Source organism: Siphateles boraxobius, unplaced genomic scaffold, assembly GCF_051911475.1.
Source record: "Siphateles boraxobius isolate OS27281-9 unplaced genomic scaffold, OSU_SipBor_1 11, whole genome shotgun sequence".
Classification (NCBI taxonomy): Eukaryota; Metazoa; Chordata; class Actinopteri; order Cypriniformes; family Leuciscidae; genus Siphateles; species Siphateles boraxobius.
In genome coordinates this window covers 6,476,666-6,495,832 of record NW_027508711.1, presented here as the reverse complement: position 1 = coordinate 6,495,832, position 19,167 = coordinate 6,476,666, and the positions used below count along the sequence as shown (strand labels likewise).

Sequence of the window (19,167 nt, the reverse complement as noted above, 5' to 3'; positions counted from 1 at the left end):
GAAAACAGTTATTTTAAAATTGTAATAATATATCTGTATTTTTTATCAAATAAATGCAGACTTGTGAGCAGAAGAGATTTCGTTTAAAAAGATTAAAAAGATAACCTTCTTTTTAGGAATACGGTTGCTTTTAAGCTATGCTGAAAATTGTCAAAATATTGTTTATGAGTGAAGTTTATGAGTCTTTTCTAACATAAAACCAAAATGTTGCATCTATTTTCTTGTTGTTGCCTGGATGCTAATTTAAAAGATGCTGGTAAACGAAGCTCCAGATTCTCTCTGCTTTCAATAGAAAAGACAGAAGGAGTAAATGTGTAGACACGTGGCTCGCTGAAACAGGGGGACAGTTGCTGGAAATCTGGTCATTTTAACATATAAAGTTCATGACATGATCCTCTGGCTGAGAGCAGCAGAGACGTCGAGGTTTAAAGACTGTCTGCTGAAGTATCTCACACACACACAGAAAATGTGCCAATCTGTGCCTAACAAGGTGTCCAGACTAGAAAACAGCAATAAAATGTGAGTGTGCGACATTCAGCCTCTCAGGAATGCTCATTAAAGGAGAAATTAACCAAAGAGTGGGACAGAAGCAGAGTTCATTTAACATCTTTGACACATGCTGTCCACGACCGTTACAAGCACAACCCTCTTCTGCTTAAGAACTGATTATGCTGTAGTCAATGTTTGCATTTTCCTTTGAGCGTTTTAATTTTCCATGCATTTCTTTTTGCATAGTAAAATAAAACATGTAGCTGTACTTTGCCTTTTTTTTGACAAATAATTTCATCAGATAAATACCTTAACCAAGTTTAATGTTTTGTTCTTCCATCGTATTTAATATATAGGTGTATATATATATATATATATATATATATATATATATATATATATATATATATATATTACTCATATTTTGATGCTTTAATTGAACTTTAGTCTATCATCATTAAAAACAAATATCTCCTCTGGACGTCACTTTTGGCCACTACTATATATATACTGTTTATATAAAGATAATTTTGAGTCCGATATTTATTTATTTATTTATTTATTTTGCAATATTTTGACAAATTTCCTATTTATTTAACTAACTACCTTCCCATTACACGTAGCTACTTATCAAATAAATAGTTAACATTTGAAGTGGATCAAAACCTTTCATCAAAGTTATACATGAATTTTGAACAATACCCATTCTTGTCTTAGGACAACTTTGATTAACTTTGATGGTTTTCTAAAGAGCTAAAGAATAAAAAGTTCTTTGTGGAACTGATAATATGTGATATCTGTAATCTCTTGTGATATCAGTCTCGAAACACTTTTAATTGCAACCTTTAGGAGTGTGTATAAACTTCTTATTCTGCACTGATAATATTGAATCTGTGAGGTAAGACGCAACTACATCGGAAACTGTGTAATAAGTGTCTGTCTCTCTCTCTCTCACCCTCCCTCTCCTGTACCTGACACCTTCTACGTCCTCCATGAACTTCTCTCTTCGGCCCATCTGCCCCCTTACCACCTCTCCCACACTCTCCCAGCTCACCCACCTACTCAACGGGTGCTCACTCACACACACACACACACACACACACACACACACACACACACACACACACACACACACACACACACACACACACACACTCACACACACACACACACACACACACTCACCCAGTGCCCAGCGCAGCAGGGGTCTCCCGCAGTACTGCCCAACACCAGCAGGGGGAGCAGCACCTGTATTCATGCATATAGAGCACACTAACATATTTCTCCAGTATGTTGTATGTATTCATCACAGTATGCACATTTTCATCAATGCACATTTTACTGAAATGACCTGCTGTGTTCAGTAGAGCACACTGCGTGGGATCCACAATCCAATGCACTTGACCTTATTTCCAGAATCTCATTATTAAATTTAGTAATTAGACTATTTGATGCCACAAGTTGCAAAGTAAAAAAATATTCATTAAACATGCAGATCATGTGACAACAATGTAGCATATCACTTTTTTGAATTTCACTTACTTATTTAATTTAAAAAAGTATGCAGTGAAAACATTAGTGAGTCTAGGCTACTCTTAAACGGGAAAGTCCACCCAAAAATTCTGTCATCGTTTACTCACCCCTGTGTCGTTCTAAACCCTTTCTTTCTTCTGTGGAAAACAGAAGAAGATATTTTGAATAATTATTTTAGAATTTTGATTTCCATTGACTTTCATTGGACAATAATTTTGGTAACCAGCTTTCAATGAAAGTCAATGGGAACCAAAACTGTTTGGTTGCCAAAATTCTTCAAAATATCTTATTTTGTCTTCCACAGAAGAAAGAAATGCATACAGTCATAAGGGTTTGGAACAACATGATTGTGAGTAAATGATGTCAGAACTGTAATTTTTGGGTGGACTATCCCTTTAACACAGAAACAATTCTGACAAATAATTGTATTCATTAGGGTCTCTGCTGGTGTGGACTGATGACATATGGTGGACAGCAGTAAGAAGGAAGAAATGGACTGAGAACTGCTCACACACACACACACACACACACACACACACACACACACACACACACACACACACACACACACACACACCGGTATTGTCTGGCTGGCTTTCTGTCCCCACCTGCTGGCTAAAGAGCCAAACACACACTGAGTGAGTAGTTGTGTGTTTGTAACACCTGGTAATCTTCTATTATGTTTAAATGTCCAGCCATTTAAGCTTAACATGACCTGTCAGTCATCTCTCTTTCTGTAGCTCAGCTGCAACATATTGTGTGAGGTTTCCAGGGTGTTGCTATGAAGTTGCTATGGCGTTGTGAGGTTTTTTTTTTCACATTGCTATTTGGTTTCTAGGGAGTTACTAAGGAGGTTTCCAAGGCATTGCTATGTTGTTGCTGGGGTGTTCAGAGTGTTTAGAACATTGCAAGTGGTTTCTAGGGAGTTACCAGGGAGGTTTCTAGGCATTGCGATGCAGTTGCTAAGGTGTTTTAAATGTTTTTATCACATTGCTATGTTGTTTCTAGGGAGTTACTATGGTGTTCATGATGACTTCTGGGGTGTTGCTATGCAGTTACTAAGGTGTTCTGATGATTTTTTATCACATTGCTATGTGTTTTCTAGGGAGTTACTAAGAAGGTTTCCAAGGCATTGCTATGTAGGTGCTAAGGTGTCCAGAATGTTTTTAGAACATTGCTAAGGGGTTTCTAGGGAGCTACTAGAGAGGTTTCTAAGGCATTGCAATGCAGTTGCTAAGGTGTTTTAAATGTTTTTTTTATCAAATTGCTATGTTGTTTCTAGGGTGTTGCTACGCAGTTGCTAAGGTGTTCAGATTGTTTTTATTACGTGGTTTTTAGGGAGTTACTAGGATGTTTTGGGTGGTTTCCATGGTGTTGCTATGCAGTTGCTATGGCGTTCTGAGTGTTTGTTAGTGTGTTGCTATGTGGCTTCTAAAGTTTTAAGTGTTTTTAGCTTTGTGCTATGCTGTTTCTGACAGGTGTTTTGTGTGGTTGCTTACTTCCAATGCCAAGAGTTTCACCTGTTTTGAGTCTGATGACTAAGTAACAACACATCTTTCCTCATCAAGACGTGTGATTTGAAAAAACATTTATGTTTGGAGCACAAACGCAGCAGGAGGAGTCACGTGCCCTATTTTAAGGGTAACTGTATAAACAGGTGGTCCTGTATAGAACTGATTTGGAGTGAGCAGGTGTGGAGGTGGATGAACTCAGGGCCGGATGTTGTTTATGTTTGGGATGGGGCCGTGGACCAGGAGGAAGGGTGGTGGCCGTCCTGCATAATTCCACGTTTCAGTTTTTAAACGCAGGCCACAGCCTCACAGAAATATCATCACGTCGGCTCTCCCTCGCTAATTACTGCCTTCAGTACCCTCCACTGGCTCTGCTCGCTCGCTCTGGACAGATCCGCAGTCTTCACAGACAAAAACACTCTTTACATCAACACACTTCTGTAGTGTCTGGATAGTGGGGCCGTTTTGAGTGATATGCAGAAATATAGATTTATGGATGGGTCATTTCCATTATGTGGAGCCTTTTGAACTCTGTAACCTTCAAAACGCACTCATATACCCACTTTGTTATAATTTAAGATTTTATATAATAGAGCATAGCAGACTTCAAGTTTATTGATTATAATTTGGTTTTAGACTATGACAACAGATTATAAAGGGATGGAAAAAGGGCTAATTACATGAGGATGTCAACTTTTATTTTAAATGTATTTTATGTATTGGTAATCCTCTTTCTTTTTATAAGATATTTTTCAGTTTCTTGTTATTGTATAGAACATTGATTTGATATTATCAGCCTGATTTCAGTAATGTAACCAAACAGGATGGAAAGTTATTCCACAAAACATCACAGAATCTATCAAATCCATTGCTAATACTGGCTTTTGTTAGTTAAAGAGATTTTACTAAAGACTAACATGATGGAAAGTTATATTAGGAACACTATAAAAACGATTAAATTAAACACCAATTAAAACAATATTCCTAAGAAACATGTTTTGTTTTAAATATTTTGGTTATAGAAAATAAATAATGCTGAACAAAAAAATCCACTCCAACCAAGAAGTGAAATTATTCAGTGAAATTCAAACCTTCACTTATTGTGTTAAAACAAACTAATATGATTTGCATCTTCAAAATCTGTTTAATATTTTATCCATTATTTAAGCCAAATTAGGACTGACCCAGATCACACATTCGGTCACTTTGTGTGGGAATGTGTGTGTTTGTGTGTCGCCAGCTGAACGAGGACACATGCAAAGGTTCATAACAAATAAACAGTCAACAAATTGTGCCGCTTGAGCCCACCTCCCACACACAGCCTGGCATGACGCCCGCCTGACTCACCCATCTAATGACAGACTATTACAATAAAGTGTGTTGAATCACCGAAACGGCAGATATAAAACAGTCGGGCTCAGAGCCACATGAGATCTCAGCTTCTCAGCATATTAGAATGATTTCTGAAGGATCATGTGACACTGAAGACGGAAGTAATGGCATGCAGTCATATGCAGTCAAATCATAATACACAACTATTGCATCTCTTTCATCTCCTGTTGCTGTGTTTTGTTTCATTTACTTATTTATAATCAGAAACTATGGTTGCGAATTAAGGTGTGTTGTCAAGCAGCTCCCATTGAGGAAAACAGGTAATGCTGAATAACAACCAGAGTAACAAACTTAAACTAGCAAAACTGTCTGGTATTTGGCATAATGGAGTCTCTCAGGAGGAATCATAGACTTTGAGGTGCTTTCACAGAACGGGGGACGGTGTGTGTCGAGGGTTGCGTTGGTGACAGGCTGTCCAGGGCGGGCGAGAGATGGAGTGATAGAGGGGATGGAGGAAGAGTCTGCAGTCTGCAGGAAGATGGATCACACCAGGAAGATTAATTAGTCTCTGACAGCGACAGCTAAAGTGTTATTGCCATCTGGAGAGTGAGGAACTTCAGGAGACTTCTGAGTGTCAGTGTTTGCGTGTGTGTGTGTTTGTGTGTGTGTGTGTGTGTGTGTGTGTGTGTGTGTGTGTGTGTGTGTGTGTGTGTGTGTGTGTGTGTGTGTGTGTGTGTGTGTGTGTGTGTAAGACTTGAGCTTGGCAGTGCTGTTATTGATGAAAACAGTTCTCGCCAAAATGGCAAAGCGACTGAAAGGTGTCGAAGAAGGACATCACATGCAATGACCTTCACAAACAAAGTGATAATTGTGTGTGTGTGCGTGTGAACATGTGTTTTTGGCATGTAGAGGGAGGTGACTTTGCAGTTGTCTTTTTAAAATCTTCTCAGAATATATAATAGTTCATAAAATGGCACCACAACAAAAGGGCCATCAATGGTAAAAATTACACAAAAACAAAGTAAGTTCAACTATATCGTAGCCTACTCACTCGTTACACTGTGAATTCAAGCGACTGCACTAACAAACTCTCAACAACACATGGAGTTCAATACAACTCATTAAATAACATTTTCATATATGATTTGTGCCACGTGTAGTCATTTCTTCTCTTCAAATTAAAGATGTATATTTTCCAGATAAATAGCTCAAATTCCATTTTACCAAGTGCTACAAAACCATGTGTATTTTCCTGATTGTACACAAGAGGGCGACAGTGAGAGAGCTGAGTACGTCAGAAGAGATTTATGACCACTAGGGGGCATCAGAAAACAAAGAAAAAGATTGATGATTGTCTGAATTGATTTTATAGGCGATTTAAAACCATTGAATGCCCTCTGTGTATGACAAATACCTTAGTTTTGTGTTGTTACAATGGTTTAGTCATGGTATCAGGTTGTAATACACTGGAAACTGACAAATTACTTACAAAAAAGTGAAAATACAATAGTACTCTCGTGATTTTGGAGATAATTGACCATGGTAAAATTGTGGTATTCTTGGAAATACCTTAGATTAACATGTAAATACAATGGTAAATGCATTTCAGTACTACGGTATATATCAAAACAATACATTACTTTTTAGTAAGAGAAAGAATACAGTGACACCACACAAAAAAAAAAAAACAGCATAGTACTTTTGCAATATTTTTATTTAGTTAGGCTGCCTGTTTGATCATAAAACGGCAATGCATATTTTTTTAATACTTAAAAGGGCAATAACAAACTGTTTCCTTTTTATATTAGGTAGCCTATCAGCATATCATTAACAGGTGATTTATAGATAAATACATTTTATTTGTTTTATTTTATTAAGGACTGTTCTTTATTGGCATGACCTTTTTACAAACATTTTTTTAAAAGCTTCAACACACATACAATAAAATACAAAACGTTAATAATGAGAAATATACAATAGAATATAATATCGCAACCATTCAACGAGATATCATCAACCATTCATCCATAATAACTACTCTCCTTGAACTCAAATTCCCACAATCCCCTGGTGCCACGTGCGCGTGTCCTGTCAGCAAACCGGACTAAACGTCACATTCTTGCATTCTCATCCCTGCGAGCGCGAGCGTGTGTGTGTGTGAGAGAGAGAGAGAGGGACGCAGGCTAATCTCTCCTTCCAGGACACATCTCTGTCCACGGGAAGCACTCATGACCGGGCGGGTTTAACCGCGGAGGACACCGACCGCAGATCTCGGGTGAGTGTTTGCGTGTTTTAGGGCGCAGATGTGAAGGTCTCGCCGGTTTGGGGTGTTTTACTGTGTTTACTGTGGCGCAGAGTGTAGTAACAACGCGCGACCGGATGGAACGTCTCTGATACACTGTAACACTTCACACTCTTTGTGATCCGCAACTTTGTATCTTCTTCTTGATGATAAACTGCATCCGTTTGATCTGGCGGCAGCGGTGCTATGATCATGGGCTGATGTCAGATGTCAGATTGAACCTGTTGACGACTCTGATTCTTTTGTTCAATGTGTGTGTTTTTGTTTTTATTGCGGCTCTTTTGCCAGCCTCACGTCATAATAGGGGACTAATTTAAATCCATAAAGGCACAAATGTTGTGTTCTTGGGAGAATGAACTGTCAGATGTGTTCGTGTTGAGTGATTAACTGATCTGTTGGTTGTTATGGGTCGGTCTTTATAAATATCAGCATGATCATGATATTGTTGTATTCCTGCTGGCCGGTTCAGGACAGTATTACCGGTGTCATATCGTATCGAACCCCGGTGGTTACATCAGACGCGGGCAAGGCCACAAACACACGCAGTGTATGCAGTTAAAGAAGCCTGATCTTCCCTCGTCATCCTCAGTGACACGCAGCTGGCCTGCATTTACTCTAGCTATTGACCGATATATAAACCTATCTATTTTGCAGCTGATTCAGTACTGCAACAAATGAACCTTAACATGCATTTTAAACATTTTATTATTTGCCATTGCATTTATGCTAAGTTATAATAAAATAACTACAAATATGTTACTTTACCTGTGTGTTAATGCTGTTGTTGGGCGCTGGTCTGAACATAAGCATGACTGATAATGATCATTCATTCTCTGGGCTTCAGCTGGCTAGTGATTTATCAGATCCTGGATTCTGTCTGATTCAGCATATGAAGTCTAGTCATGATTATTGTTCTGAATTTGCTTTATAATCGTTGGGGTATATATGTATGTACTGTGTATATATTAGTTGAAATGCATTTGAAGGGTTATGTGCAGTCTTCCAAATCACTGTGAATTTGTCAGTAGCCTATATGGAGGTATGTGTGTGTAGAGAGAGCGAGAGAAACGCATGTCTATACAGGCACATGTCAGTCTGAGAGCAGTACTCTTCGTTAAAACTGTTAAACAAGTCATTAAGTTAAAGTATAAGAGTGCCATTTGACTGTATAGACGTGAGAAGCTGCAGTCTGACTCGCAGCTCAGTGGATTCAGTGTGATCACATTCTGTTCTGAGTGTGTTTACAAAAGTAAGGCAGGTTTGGGTGTGTGCTTGTGTGTGTTTTCAGATGATGATGATGATGATGATGATGATGATGAAATTCTGCATGATGGCTGGACTGTCAGATCTGATGAGGGATCCACAAAAACAATGTATCCGCGCGAGATAAATAAAATAAAATGAGCAGTATATTTATTGGAAGAAACGCATGTTATTTTTGCTGAAACTTGGTAAATGTTGTGACTTTGCATAAGAAGAATCTGTAGTTGAATTATTATGGTTGTTTCTCTGGCTCATGTTTCATGCCTCATCATGCTCTGAAATGTCCTCAATTTCTCTGGATTGTTAACATTACACTTTCTGTTACTTTCTGAGCATTTGTCTCTAAACCTTTATTTACATTAAAAAATTACTCAGACATTGAGAGACATTTTAAGGTCATCAATATTTAGGTTTGCTATTGTTTGACTCTAAAAAGTGTTGACCGATAATAATAAGTAATGATGGGGGATTATGTATAGTACACACTAACATCAGAATAGACATCATTCCACCTTGTTGTATAAAACTATTCCTTGACAAAAAAAGCCAAGGGCTTTGTTTGTCTCACAGAACAGTGCTGATAGGGCTGTTTTTCAGCCACCCATTATTGATTATCCAATCCCTGCTGCGCTCATCATGAACTAAGATTCTGATTGGTTCAGTCTGACACTGTCCGTGCTTTTCATTGGTCGTTTGTGGTGCTGTGTGAGTTGGAATGTGTGTGGAATGTGCTCACTTCCTGCTTCTTCGGCCAATCAGAACTGCTGGATCTCATCACATTCCATTGGGATTCAGATCATATCATGAGTGTGTGTGAGAGGTAGAGACATTGGTGTGTGTGTGTGTGTGTGGGATCAGTATTCGTATGTGTGCTGTTGTCTGTAATTGAGTTTTGTGGGCCTGTAGTTAAAAGACTGGTCGTCTTGCATGTTCAGCATATTCTCATATTATTGTGCTTGTTTCATTCCAAGGCCATTTTAAATCGCTTCATATTGATAGAAAGGGTATTTTTCTGTACGTCCTGCTATATGGAAAGATTTAGCAAATTAACTTGATTGGTAATTGTTAAATGACAAACTAAACCGCTTTGCAAGTCTACATTAGTCTTGCTGTATATTTTATTGTTTCATTGGAAATGCATATGACTACATGCATTTGTAGTATTAATGCTCTTGCATCCTGGAAACGTGCAACACAATCTGACGGTTAAGCTGACCGCTGTAACCTTGAGAGCAGAAATGAATGCATTTGTAGTTGCATTGTTGTGGATGTTGTTCATTGTAGGTTATAGAGTACAGAGAGCTTTGCATTATCGGTTTTAAAAAGCTTTTGTTTGGAGCCTCAATGATGAGTTGAGTTCAACAGAAGTTTAACAGTTAGTTTGGTACTATGATAGAATGATATATTAGCAAGGCCAATTAATCAGCTAGTATTGGCCAATTTATGGAGATTTGCATCAAGATGTGAGATACAGTGGCATTGAATAAGGCCTCAGAAACACTGATCTGTAGATATGAGCATAGACATTAAATCTGATCTTTGAAGTGTGATTGGTTGTGGGTGTAAAATATTCTTCTTGGGTTGTTTTGAATTTAAAGGCGATTACATGTTGTAGAATAAGAATGTACAAGTGATTATTTGTTGTATTCTGAGTGAAAGTTTGGTATTGTTCTAGCTGAGGTTTTGTTCTAGAACAGAACAATGGATCTATTGTTTCTCCGGTGAGCTTCAGTTGTACGCCACTATTATTTCCACCAATAAATCCCTTTCCCGGGGCCACCTAAGCCTCCATTCTTACCTCTCCGAAATCTAAAAATACCACAATTTAATCATACTCAAAAAGTACCTTAACGAATATATTTGTAATTGGTTACTTTCCACCTCTGGTTGACTTTTTATTACAAGTATGGTAAGATGTTTGGTGAGTGTCACGTTCCCAAATGGACGTTATTAGCGACTCAAGCACAGAGCAGATGCAGAGATGAAGTTCATGTGGATCAGCATTTACTATGAACCGAGACACTGAAAACACTGGATCATGTGTAAAGCCTGGAACACACCAAACCGACGCCGAGAAACAAGCGCTGATGAAAGCCGACTGTGTGTCGCAGCGCGTTGGGGTAAAAAGCTGGACTTGAACACACCAAGAGAACTACTGCCGACTGTTAGCTAGAATGCGCGTTCTGCGCCTGTGTGTAAATGAGACAACTGTCTATTTCTGCAGATATATGTGTCTATATTCGTCATTCAAAAAGGGAAACTGACGCTGTAGATACACATACCTTAAACAAAGCAGTGTGTGCTTACCGTTTTGAATATCAATCCTGCTAAACACTTTCTTTATTCCACTCCGCTAATGTTAATATTGAAATATTTGCCAAGGAACACTTAGGTAAGATGATGTAACATAAGAACAGCCTTCTATCTGTAGCGTTTTGACTTCTTTGCTCGCCGTTTTGCTATTATTCTCGTGCACTGACTCATTCACTAAGCTGAACAGCCAATCAGAGTTCCCTCTTTCACTGACGGCCCGACACCGATTCAACATGTTTCAATGTGTTCCGATACAACATGTTTCAATGTGTTCCGATTCAACATGTTTCAATGTGTTCCGATTCAACATGTTTCAATGTGTTCCGATTCAACCAATGTGTTCCGATTCAACCAATGTTTTCCGATTCAACCAATGTGTTCCGATTCAACCAATTACAAATATATTCGTTACGGTACTTTTTGAGTATGATTAAATTGTGGTATTTTTAGATTTCGGAAAGGTAAGAATGGAGGCTTAGGTGGCCCCGGGAAAGGGATTTATTGGTGGAAATAATAGTGGCATACAACTGAAGCTCACCGGAGAAACAATAGATCCATTGTTCTGTTCTAGAACAAAACCTCAGCTAGAACAATACCAAACTTTCACTCAGAAAACAATCCAAGAAGAATATTTTACACCCACAACCAATCACACTTCAAAGATCAGATTTAATGTCTATGCTCATATCTACAGATCAGTGTTTCTGAGGCCTTAGGCCCCGTCCACACTACTGCGTTTTCGTTTAAAAACGGAGACCTTTTGCTACGTTTGCACCTCCCGTCCACACTAAAACGGGAAAAACGAAGACCCAAAACGGAGAAGTTTAGAAACGCTGCAGCTCCGTTTTTCGTTTTGAATCTCCGGAGGGCGTTTTAGTGTAGACGGGACAAAACGGAGGAGTTTAGAAACGATGACGTAGAAGGTCACGCTCGGCTCTATGATTGGGTGTCATCACCCATGACGTATCCTTCCCTGATTCGTCAGCCACCCATCACATGTCCCGTCACCGGAAGAAAACAAACAAAAACATCCTGGACTACGTAGTTGATGTTAGTGAGTGCAACATGGATAACGAATTACAAGCGTTACTGACTTTGATGTCTTTGTTAGCAGCTGTTGTGCAAGCAAATTCTGCATTTTACAATGCTATAACTGCCTACATGCGCCGGAGGCAAACTATTATTCGAGCGATCTATGACAATTCCCGTGTGCAGCGGCGGTCCATGAAAAGAAATCTCTGGTCTTCGACATTTTCTAATCATTGCAGAGGTAGCTAACGTTACTTGCTTCCTCATCAAATCTGAGGAATAGTCCATCCGTTTCCTGTTTACACCGGCACGCGCATGCACAGTGTTGGAGAATGGTCACGTGATCCGAGTTTTCAGTCGTTTTAATGTGGACGGAGATCAATTCTAATACGCAGCTAAAACGCTGGTGTGGACGGAGATCGTTTTCGTTTTAATTCTCCGTTTTTAAACGAAAACGCAGTAGTGTGGATGGGGCCTTATTCAATGCCACTGTATCTCACATCTTGATGGAAATCTTCATACATGTTGAATCGGCCGAAACAAAGCCGACGAGGACCAATTTCAGCCGATGGTGCGGAACACACTGAGAAAACTTAGTCGGCTGACGCACAACAACTGCCCGACAGCCGACCGTCGGCTTGGTGTGTTCCAGGCTTAAATGAACACAGTTCATTCCGCGCTTCCAAGTCCGGCCCGCCAATCATCTCCATATTGCCCGAGGCCACCCCAACCTCCCTCCTCTTCTTTTACTGGTGGTGCGACTAAATTTGGTTAGATATGTGCGAGACCGCAGTGGCGCCTGCAGCTGTAGCTATACGCACTGTGTGTGTACCATGAGCGTTCCGATTGACCTGAGAAACACTTTTTTCAGTCCGAATATTTCAGCAGTTATTATGTGTGTGTCCCATATTTCTGTCGACTGAACCAGTGATATCAATCATTCCTGGTTTAATCATTTGGTTCGATTATTTCCTTTCCATGAATTGGCCAAACGCACTTGCATAACGGTCTGAAACTATTCGGATTCATTCGGACCGTTCTGTCACTGAATTATCTGAAGCTGTTTCTCGGTCAGTAAGAACAAATAGCGCTGTTTTCCGTTGTTTCACTAGTTTACTTTGAACTATGCAGCACGGCCCAGTGGATAACGGAACGCAAGCTCAAAGGAGTTGCGTTTACTCCCAGTCCCGGACACTATTATTATACATTTTTGCGACATCCAGTGAGAAGCGTTTCAGTCTGACACATCTCTCTGTTACAAACCACAAATCACTCAATGATTTTAACTAGTTTTAAATCGGATGAAACAGCCTCAACATTCCCGACACGACTGATGAGGTAAATAGCAGAAACATTGTGCCATGAACGAAGTTAGAAGACTAAATCCCTAATCACCACCCTTACAAACATTTACCATGAATGTACTGTAGTAATTTACCATGGTTTGGGGAGAAATGTGGAATATTTATATTGAATACTATGTTATAGTCAGACATTTATATTGCATTAGATTTATTAGGGGGCTAGAGAAATATATAATTAATTGTGTGTATAGTTTTTACCTGTTTAGGCATTTTTTTATACAGTGGTAGTGAGTGAGTCGCCATGCATGGTTTTACCTATGGTTACGAAGTCTCACTGTCAGAATATTTTGATTTAAGCCTATAATAATTATTAATAAAATAATTCTAACCAATAGAATATATGATCTTGTATAATTCATATATTTGTACATAGCTGTAAATAAGTTATTTATTATGGTCTGATAAATCTGCATACTGTTGGCTACCACATTTCCAAGTAAATAGCCTACAATACTTTTATGTTTACTTTAGCTTACTTATTGATACTGTTATGTTTCAATAAATAAGCTAAACCCATCGGCCCACCTCAACTTTTTGATTTAATAATCCGGCCCTCGAATGAAGCTAATTGAATAGCCCTGACATAGTGCATATATATTTTTTATTTATATTGCATAATGCTTTGTGATTTGATAATCGCACTAAGCTATATTTTGGTTTTATTTTGATTAAAGCTACAATTATGTAAGATTTTTCAAAAAAAATATCCAAAAATCACTTGCACAGTGTGATATATTTCTTGCATTTGTGTACTTACAATATGCCAAAAGTTCCCAAAGATTTTTAATTTCAGAGAAATTCCAATTTTAAATAATGGCTCGTCCCGGACTCCCTATCCGCGTTATCCCTGGTTTCCGCTCATACTGCAATAGCAACCATGGCGACAGACATGGACAACAGCATTACTTCTAGCAGCACGCTCACGGTGTTGTTGTTTTGTTCAAACATTATGGACCATGGCAAGCAGACTTTGGGACAAAAGGAGAACTAAAACGAGGATCAATATCAGCGCCACGCTGATGCCGATGTTTTCGAGATGTTGAGAGCACCACGTCCGCGATTAACTTTGACTTGACAGAGTTCTTGCATGTAGAGATGCACCGATTGATCGGCTGGTGACCGGAATTGGGCGATTTTCACGTGATCGGCCATGACCGGCGACCGGCCGGTCAGTCTGACATATGCCGATTTTATGTCGGTCAAATGCACTCTGGCGCCGCATGGTTAACATCGCGCAACATCAGCATCACACGTGCACACGGAACTCGCATGTAGGAAATCTTGTGAATTACGGCCGTTTCACACCGCAAGCGTGAGCAGCGCGTATTTGTTTCGGCGTGCATGTTTAATGAGTGCATTCCGGGAGCAGGAGCAACGCGTGAGCAACTGTGAAGCACGGGTTTCGGCGCAGAGTCTATTTTTGCTGCACTGCTCGTGCTCAATTAAAGTGAAAGCACGCTTTGATGGACAAAATAAATATTTCACACGAAAAGTGCCCAAAATGCACCGAATTTGCATGTGTGGTGTGTTTTAACAAGAACTTTTCAATTTTCTTTTTGAATTGAACACATTTTTTTCGTTGGATACTGGATGAGAAAAGAAGGAAATGGTTCTTCCATAAGACTGCACTTTAGATGTGTGTGAATTTCCCACACCAGGAATAATTTATATAGTTCTATTTTATAGCAATTACTGTTCAAAAAATGGTCTATGCAAAATGTAAAATGTTCTTCTGAAGAAAAGAGAGAAAATAAATATTTGTGTGTTCTGTAAAGTGGTTAGAAAAAATTGAATCGGAATCGGCTAAAATTGGTATCGGCAGGTCAAACTCAATGAAAATTCGGTAATAAGCCTAGAAAATTGTAATCTGTGCATGTACTTTATTAGACAGGTGAGCAAATGTATTGTACATAAAACTAATCAATGTTACAGTATATAGTTCAACATGATTAAATGTTAGAATATGATCTTATGTTATTCTAATGTTGATCTAGCTTACTTTCTAGTCTCATACAGACAAACTAACACATAGAATAACATTATAACTTTCATTGTGCATCCGTACCCACCACCGAAAACCTGGTTATGTAAGCCAGATGGGCAGACTTTAAGCAGTATTTCTGTGTGTACAGCTTTTGAACAATAAGTCAGGCCATTGATCAGACATAATTGATCCGTATGTGTTTTGTGATAATAATTGGATGAGAACAGTAGCAGACACACTCACACACACACACACACACACACACAGCCTGCTGACTGACATCCTGGTGATGATGTGACTGAAAGGTGTTGTCTTGACATCCAGCTGACATCATCATGGCTGTCAATCACACCTCTAGCCTTTGTGATGTCAGGAGATCTGGAACACACACTCATACTTAGAACGACCCCAAACCTGCAATACAAGCAGTTTAAAACCTCTGTTATTAAAATGCTGATCAGTTGCTTGTTGATGAGTGTGGGTTCAATCTTTAGATTAAAGTAAACTGTTTAAAGCTGAAGTGTGTGATGTTAAAATACTTTCTCATATCCAACTTTAAGGGACGGGGTGGCGGCGTCGCTGATTACTAGGGAGAGGCAGTCGATCCGTCACAAATATGCCGATAAATAATATATATATTGTAAACTATTATTATACGATTTAAATAAGTTTGAATATATTTTTTTATGTACTTTGCACTGCTTAATAATTTTGTGGACACAGACCCACAGACCCCAGTTTACAATATTGTCTGACTTTTTTTAATTGTGATAATCATATTTCCTTGTTCAAAATAATGTAGTATCTCATGTACAAATGGTGAATGCTTTGTCTTTCTGTTAAATATCGTCAACTCATATCTAGAGAAACTCGCATGCTTCACACACATTCCTCAAGTGTTTGTGAGTTAAATTGGTTTTCAAACAGAATGAGATTGTGTTGACTTTGCTGATGGGATTGATTGTTGTTTGGTTTAAGGGCTCCAGGTTTCAACACTGTCTGCAGTAGATCCTGATATCCATCACAGTGAAGGTCAGGAATGTGATGATATTTAACAAACAACAGCACCTCGCGTGTCAGACATCAGATTATGACCAGAGGAGGAGGCTGAACACAGAGTGAGCAGGTTAGCATGTAGCAGACATGCTAATATGATGTCAGATTGACATTGAACCCAAAGAGAATAATGTGCACATGTGTTCCACATTCAGAGTGACTAGTGAGTGAGCTCTCCTTCTTAGCTCCAACTGTCTTCTAAGGCAGCATATTAATACAAAGTTATACACAATCAACATTATGTGAAACATGGCATTTTGTAATCGGATTACTTTTAGCACTTATACTGCTTTTCAAAAGTTTGAGGTTTTCAAAAGATTTTTGAATGTTTTTGAAAGAAGTCTCCTCTGCTCACCAATACCGCATTTATTTACCGCAAAAGTAAAAACAGTAAAAATGGCAATATTGTGATATGTTACTATGTCCTGTGGTCAAAGCTGAATTTTCAGTATCATTACTCCAGTCGTCAGTGTCACATGATCCTTCACATGAGTAATCAATCTGATATGTGGATTTGATTCTCAAGAAACTTTTCTGATTATTATCAATGTTGAAAATATGTTGTTGTGCTGCTTCATATTTTTGTGAAAAACTTGATACATTTTATGCAGATTTTTTTGATGAATTGAATTAAAATAACAGCATTTATTTGAAATAGAAATCTTTTGTTACATTATAAATGTCTTAACTGTCATTTTTTATCAATTTAATGCATTATTGCTGAACTTACTGACCTCAAATTTGGAATGATGTATAGTAAATATCAGAATATTTGAGATTGCCTTTTTAGTGAAGATGATATGCCTTGCTGCTTTAATTTTGGCCAAATCGCATCACAGACAGGCAGACAGGTGAAATGCTGTGAATGATTGAAGTTAGGCCGCTATCTGTATATATATATATATATATATATATATATATATATATATATATATATATATATAAATATAGTTAGTTATAGTTATATATTATCTAGTTTGTGAAGTAATGTTCTTTCTCTTGAGCACATTTGCATGTGTGTGTCAATCCGGGACTATGATGAAGTCTGAAAGAGTGTTCGTTCAGTTATTACAGTCTGATAGTAAACGCTGAATATTTCTTTACTGCAGCAGGGCAAAGTGTACTGGAGACTTTGAACTTCCCGTCAGAGAGTGTGTGTGTGTGTGTGTGTGTGTGTGTGTGTGTGTGTGTGTGTGTGTGTGTGTGTGTGTGTGTGTGTGTGTGTGTGTGTGTGTGTGTGTGTGTGTGTGTGTGTGTGTGTGTGTGTGTGCACGTCCACACGTTTGCTCACTTGACTGTGTGTGTGTGTTTGTGTCTATGACCTTTTAATCATAAACCACAGTTATAATTGAAGAAGCCCTAGATGTGTTCTCACACATTACAGACAACGTGAAACAGCATAATGTAACATGTCATAGGTGAAAGTGAATATTATTCTTATTTATTGGGCTTTAATTGGATTGTGAAAATTGGATGTTATTTATTATGCAGAAAAGTCATTTCAGAGAGATTTTTGGTGAATGATTATGAAAACAAACATGATTCTCTCTGGAATGACATGCACTGATGGAACGTGAGGAAAGTAAAGTCAGTGATCCATCATGATGATGGCTGTGTGTGTGTGTGTGTGTGTGTGTGTGTGTGTGTGTGTGTGTGTGTGTGTGTGTGTGTGTGCGAGTGTGTGGGGCGTGTCTGTGAGCTCTTTGTTCAAACAGCTGTTGTGAGCGTAACACACGTGGAGGATTTTACACTCTACTGCACCAGACGACAAAGAGCAGACACACACACACACACTACACCGTCTCTCTCTCTCTGCTTTTCTTTTGAAAGAAATGAATACTTTTATTCAACAAAGACGTATTAAAATAATTAGTGACAGTAAAGACATTTATAATATTTAAAGAGATTTCTATTTCAAATAAATGCTGTTCTTTTGAACTTATCAAGAAAGAATCCTTTAAAATATATGGTTTCCACAAAAATATGAAGCAGCACAACTTTTTTCAACATTAATAATAATAATAAATGTTTGTTGAGCAGCAAATCATCATATTAGAATGATTTCTGAAGGATCATGTGACACTGAAGACTGGAGTAATGATGCTGAAAATTCAGCTTTGATCACAGGAATAAATTACATTTTAACATAGAAAACAGTATTTTAACTTATTTTAAACATTTTAACATATTTTAAATAGCAATAATATTTCAGACTATTATTGTCATGATTCCCTATGTCTCTGTTTTCAAGGACTCTTATTTGATGTTCTATTGTCTTGATGTGCCTGTGTTCAGTTCATGAGGTTTAGTTCCTGGTTCCCTTTTCTCTGTTATAATCTTGTTAGATTCCATGGCTGTGTTCAAAATCTCCCCCTACCCTCATTCACTGTTCCCTACATTACTTCACTAATATAGTCCCCTTGATGGATGAATGAAAACGAGTGAGTGAATTCAGACACTGAGTGAGCTGGAAGGGCTGACGCCTTTGCATAGTTTGTATTTTGTTTAATAATCATTTGAAACTGAGAAAACTGTCAGATCCAGCAGTAATGAAAAGCTTTATCTTGAACTCTGCCATGGAAACTAGCATGTATAAAACCTTAATTAAATAATTGAATAATCAAATCATAAACAAATTTATACCTGTTTGATATTACGCTGGAGCCACATTGGACCAGGGATGGATGGATGGATTATCTTATCAGACACGGGAATTAATTTGGCGTGATGGTGACAGTGGGGTGTGTATAATGTATAGGTATTCTCTAGTCATTAAGCGTGCATCAGTTGTACACCCTTTATTGCAGTGCATTGTGAGTTTGAATGCGTTCACTCGATAACGTCCACTATGGTTTAGTCACGTCAATTAATCACGATCACCTGTCCTTCATTTCGCCTCTTATCATCCTGTGCATTTATAACTGAGGCTCTCTTCAGTTATGTGTTTTGTGTTAACGTTTCATGCTGCTGTTTTTTTTTTTATTGATCAAA

The 19,167-nt window shown here is 38.3% G+C and overlaps 1 protein-coding gene across 3 annotated transcripts in view; it reads left to right on the top strand.

Annotated features, from left to right (window-relative positions):
- Nucleotides 1–19,167, top strand: part of ctif (CBP80/20-dependent translation initiation factor) — a 151,794-nt gene that overhangs the window by 63,187 nt on the left and 69,440 nt on the right. The window contains exon 1 of one of the 3 annotated variants that reach the window (XM_077194721.1): nt 6,979–7,140. The exons of the other annotated variants lie outside the window; for them this stretch is intronic. The gene's annotated coding sequence lies outside the window, so the exon portion shown is untranslated. Of the gene's footprint in view, nt 1–6,978; nt 7,141–19,167 lie in introns of those variants that run through there. 3 annotated transcript variants of the gene reach the window in all.